This window comes from Octodon degus, unplaced genomic scaffold (genome assembly GCF_000260255.1).
Source record: "Octodon degus isolate 3935 unplaced genomic scaffold, OctDeg1.0 scaffold00154, whole genome shotgun sequence".
NCBI classification, from domain to species: domain Eukaryota; kingdom Metazoa; phylum Chordata; class Mammalia; order Rodentia; family Octodontidae; genus Octodon; species Octodon degus.
Window position 1 is genome coordinate 212,552 of NW_004524730.1, and position 6,213 is coordinate 218,764.

Genomic DNA, 6,213 nt, shown 5'->3' on the forward strand with positions numbered 1-6,213 from the left:
TTTCTATGGGTTTTCACATTAGAAAAAAAAAAATGGTAGTAATTTCTGCGAAAACTCAGTTCTCTAATTTCTCTGTCATGTCCCAGCAATGAAGTGGATGGCTTCACATATACTCTTAGTAAATATAATGTGCTACATCCACACAGGTCCCCAAACAATAAGACCAATAATGGACTGAAAGCTCCGAAACTGTGAGGCTACGTGAATCTTCATAAGCTGATAACATCTGGCACTTATTACAGTAATGAATGACTAATTAAACAGATTGTTTAACAGAAGAAATAATTTTGAGAATTCAATATATCTGCTCTGCCAGGAAATTGGTTAGTTGTATAGCAGCATTCACCCTCCTTTTAAACTCTGCCCTATTTCAAGAGGGCCAGAAACATAGAAGCTACATTTCCCAGGATGATTTGTTCCAGGGTTTTGGTTTCAATTTTGCCAATAAGATCTGCAGTGAATAAAAGCAGAGGACGTATTATTGTTTGCCTACATTGCCAGATGTACACATGGATAGCAGAGGAGAGATTTTACAGAAATGTCCAGGTCTTCCCCTACAAATCACTTGCTTTGGCATAGCAAGCAAAAGTAATGGTTGATAGCAGCTTCCTGCAGCTTCACATTACTTTTTATCAACCAGCAGAAAAACTAATTGTATGTCTGAGCACTTTCCCTGACCTGTGCTCTCCTACTACTGTTAGTATTTTCATAGATATTAATTCCCTTTATTAAGTCACTTTGTGCTTGGAAGAGGTACCATGGTTTCTGTTTCCTGGTGGACAGATTAGGGCTGTCTTCCCAGCTCTGTCACCAAAGATGCCTTGCCCTTGAGCGGATCACTTAGTTTCCTCTTATGGCCTCAGTGTCCTTGATTAGCAGATGGAAGAGCAACAATTGACTGTCCAGCCTAACTCTCCTCTCTCACTTCACTCTCCTCTCTTCCCTTCCTCCTCACCACCAACAAAGGGTTTTCATTTATCTGACAATTGTATGTTCCATGCTGAGAAACGTTTTTATGGTGAAATTATACTGAGAACCGTGAAGGAGAAGTGAACATCAGACGTGCTCAGATGTGCAAGCTCCTCCAGATTCCATTTCCCCAAGACACTGACTGAAGGTCTGAAACTATTTTGGTTCATGGCTGCGTGTCTATCGCTTTCTCCCCAGTGAGAGAAAATAACTTTCTCTGGACTTGATCTTCACGGATTCTGAAAGGTCTCCACAGGCCCAGGCAATACATCTGAGTAACAGGAAAGCAGCAGTGCTAATAACTCTGACTGCATTTCCAGCAGGATGCAGAGTGCAAGAGGAAAAAAGCCTGAGGCATCCTGGAGCAATTTCAGACTCTCTCTCTCTTCGCTTGGGTTACCATGACAAAATACACCGGCTGGGTGGCTGCAGCAACAAGCGTTTGTTGCTCAGTTTTTAGTCTTGGGTACCTAGGGTCAGAGCGCAGGCAGCCAGTGTTGGATCTACCATCTTCCCAGTTTGTACAGGCTCCCTTCCCCCTACGTCCTCATGATAGGTGAAGAATTTATGTCTCTCTTCATCTTCATACGATGACACTAATCACATTAGGAGGATCCCATGTTCACAACTTCATCTAACTCTAACCAAGCCCCCAATTCTCATCTATAAATATTAGGAGTTGGGGTGTGAATCTATGAACTCCCACAGAGTACAAACATCCTGCCCACAATACCTGCTTTCCCTGACTGACTGTGCCTCCGTGTACATGCCTTTTCTTCAAGGATTCCACCCTGAATGCGTTCATCATTCTAATCTCAAATATAGTACACTTCCCCCTAATGTCACTTGCTGAGGCACAGCTGTTTACTTTTAAAATTGTTTTATTTTATTTTATGTTGAAGTACTTGCAAAAGCAAGAGCAAAAGTCAGAAATAAAGAGAGAAATAGGGTAACATACAATGATACATATGTTACAGATTTTCAAAACAAAAATAGCTAATTAACCATGGTTGTTATTGATAGATCAGAATTCAGAGTTTTCCAGGCACCCTGCCCCCAAACCCTTTCCCCCTTGGACCCAAGCGGAGCCAAACCCAAAACCACAGAGCAGGTCCACCTGACTCTGACCTGGGAAAGCAACCACAGAGACTCTCCTTTGCTAACATCAGAGGTCCCCCACTGACCAGGTAACCCTGCCAAGCCCAGCTCTCTCTCAGCTGTTCCAGCTCATAAATACCCTTCCCACTCCTTATAAAACCCCTGTGCTTTGCCTTGTTCTCTGCTGTTTTGGTCTGCTGGACAGCCAGCCTACTTGCTGTCCCCAATAAATCTACTCACATCAGAATGCCTGGTCTGGTTGATCGCATGCATTCATAACTGACAGTTATATTGCCTATTTTTATGATCAATCCTGTGGCTCATATTAACAGATACAGTTATGCAAGATTAGACAAATAATTCAATATTAATGCCTGCTTTCAAGAAACCTTAATTTTTTTCTTGTCTTTTTTACTTTTTAAAAAATTTATTTTAGAGAGAATATAATAATAATTGATAAGACATTAGAAACAGTACACATTTAGAAGACCAAGATGAGAAAGGTATTCAACCATGGCTTTTTATTACACCTTGCTGTCTTCAATGTAGTTGCTTGAATTGCAGGTATCAGAATGCAGAAAGGTGAAATTTCTAGACATTAACTTCTATTTTTAAAAATGATGGAAATTATTAGTACAATCATCTCAGCCACCCTGTATATATATATTTGCATTGTTTTCCCTCTTCCTTTTTTCCTATCTTTTCTCCTTTCATCTTCACTGTTTAATTCTTAAGTTCAATTTCTTTCTACTTTGCTATAACTATTATAACTTTCAGGTTTTATTTCTTCTTTCAGGTACTTATACTAGGGAGACAATATGATATTTACACATGTGAGTTTGAATTGTTTCACTTATGAGTATAGCCTCTAGTCGCATCCACTTACATAGAAAGGCTTCAACTTTGTCTTTCTTTATAGCTGTGTAATACTCCATTTTATAAAAATATCACATCTTTTTTATCCATTCCTCAGGTGATGGGCATCTTGGTTGTTTCTAAGGTTTGGCTATCACAAGCTGTACTGCTATAAACATGAGTGCACATATATCACTATGATATGATGTTTTCAGTTTTTTTGGGAAAATACTAAGAAGGGGAACAGCTGGATTCAATTGGATTTTCAGTCCTAGTTTTTTGAGGCATCAGCACACTGATTTCCATAGTGGCTGTACCAGTCTACATTCCCACCAAGAGTAGGAAAGGGTTCCTTCCTCCCCACAGCCTCTCCAGCATTTATTAGTTGATTTCTTTATGATAGCCATTCTTTCTGGGGTGAGATGGCACCCCAGTGCTGATTGATTGATTTGTTTATTTATTATCTAGTTAGTAGAGTCTCACTCCTCAGCTCAGAGTCATAGTGGCCCTCCTGTTTTTAGCCTCCCCAGCACTGGCATCACAGGCGTGCATCGCCACGCCCAGTCTCAGTCTCCAGCTCAGGGCACCTGGGAGTGAGATCAGTGTACTGTGTGGTGCCTAGGATCAAACCCGGTATCCTTTTTGATGTGTTTCAATTTGCATTTCTCAAATGTCCAGTGCTGTGGTAAATTTTTTCATGTATTTATTTTCCACTTGGATTTCTTCCTCTGAGAAGTGTGTACTCATCTCAGATGCCCAATTTTGGATTGGGTCTTTAAATCTGGGGGTTCTGATTTTTTTTTCTTTAGTTCATTATATATTCTAATGATCTTTTAATGTATTTAGTACAGGGTTTGCAGGGTCTCACTACACAGATCAGACTCATAGTGAAACTCCTGTTTTCTGCCTTCCAAATGCTGGGATTACAGGCGCACACCACCATGCCCAGTCTCAGTCACCATCTCAGCACACCCTGGGGGTGGGGCCAGCAAGGCACACTGGGGATCGAACCCTGATCACTGTGTCTGCTTAAGCATGTGTTTTAATCTGCTGAGCTATCTGGCCAGCACAGGTTCTTTATATATTCTAGATAGAAGATCTTAGTCTTAGTAATTGTTGATTAGGACTTTTTTCCCAATTTGTGGGTTGTCTTTTTACTCGGCTGGTGATTTTTTTTTTTTTTTTTTTTTGATGTGCAGAAACTTTTCAATAAGATGAGATCCCAGTTGGTAATACTTTGAAGTATTTCCTGTACAATTTGGGTTTTGTTCATGAACTCTCCACCTACCTCATGTCTTCAAGATTATTTTCTGGTCCTATTTTCCCTTCTAGGAAATTTAGTGTTTCTGTTTTAATGTTTAAATCTTCAGTCTATTTTGACTTTCGTTTAGTACCTGGCAATAGACTCGGGTCTAGTTCTAGCTTACAGAAGCACAGCTGTTTCTGTGCACCAGTGTTAGTGCAGCTCCCTCCACAGGCTGAATGTAAGGTCCACAAAGGAGGGAATGCAACTCTCTGTTCTGTGTTACAACCCAGACCCCCACACAATAATACCTGTTTGGTTTTATTACTGGTTAAAAAACGAAAAGGAATGAAGGAGCCCATGATATTTGGGACTTGATTAATCTAGACTCTGAACTCTTCTTGGCAACAGCGACTGCTGATCAATATTGTGGAGATAGGCATCCTTGTGCAGAGAAGGGTTAGTGTTTTGAAAGGACATCTTGCCAGCAGGGGAAAATACTGTGCTTTACAGATCAACAGACCTGGTTTATAATCTCAGCTACACACTGTGTTCCATGGTGATTTCACTGAGGCCACTTCATGTCTGTCAGATACTGCTTATTTTTTTCTTTCTATGAAATGACAATGGTGTGCATAGTTCACAGCACCATTTTCAGGATTAAGGGAAATAGTGAGGGCACTGTTCTGTACAGGTGCTCTCTAACTCTGTTCATGCCCACAGTCAGGCCAACCAGATTTACAGGCATCCATGTGGGAGGTAGGCCTGGACTTCCTGTTTGCCTCAGGATGCACATCCTGCTCCTCCCAACTGTCCACCTGCATTCTGCTCTCCCCAGGTGCAGCCAATATTGCAGCTTCATCTAAAACCTGCGAACAAGGTGTGCCAGGCCCCTTTGTTTCCATTGGTCCCTCCCCACACCCCACTTTCTACAGTCATGGGGTGAGCAGCATTCTTCTGCTGTGGCTTCCACCAAGACGCTTCTGCCTCACCACAGCCTGAAAGCAGTGGAGCCAGTTGAGGTACACCGAAAGCTATGGGGCTCTGGGCCAAAATAAATAGTTCCCTCCTCTTGGCTTTCTCAGGTACTTGTTCATAGTGATGCAAACCTGACTAACACAACATTAATTTTAACTATTCAACTATGTTAAGAGCACCCTTCAAGAATCCTCTCTTCATCCATTGTTATGCAACAGAACTTTAGAACTTTTCAATCTTCTAAGACAGAAACTCTGTAGCTATTAAATATTATTTTTCCTAGTTCTTCTCAGTCCTTAGCACCATCTTTTAATCCCATATATCTGTGATGTTTTACTACTTTTGATATATAGCATAAGTTAAATCCATAATTCTCCTCTTGTAATTCGTTTGTTTCATGTAACTTAGTGTCTTTGAGATTCATCCACGTTGCGACACGTAACAAGACTTCCTTCTTTTGACAGTTATTCAGTTTTTCACTGTGTCCATAATTCAAATTTTCTTTATCCACTTACCCACTGATGATCTTTCGAATTATTTCCATGCCTTGGATTTTGAATTCACTTGTCCTTATGATCTTTGCTGCAGAAAAGGAAAATTCACTTGTCCAAACTTACACGTAAGTGGCCAAGACCGGAAGTCCATCCTCAAAGCAAAGGATCTTGATTGTTATTCTATTAAGAAGCAAATTAGCATTTATTGAATGCTTCCTGTTCTGCTTTGAGTGTCTTTATACTGCTGCTTTCATTTTTGACCAGATCCTGAGCTCGTGAGATCAGGATAGCCCATCTCATCTAGCACAGTGCTCAGTACTCTGAAAGTGTGAAATGCGTTCAAATGGAATGCATGACACAATAAATGGATGCATTTTCATTGAAGTATGGAAGCAGCAATAAAAATGAAATAATTCTGCCCACAAGAGCAAAACTTAAAAGTGGTGTATTGCTTTAAATAGACTTTGATAAATGAACATACATTCACTTATCAGCGATGAGGGGAAGGATATTCTAGGCATGAGAAATTACACAGACAAAGTTTTTTGCAAAAAACACCATGAGTCTGGGGCTGGT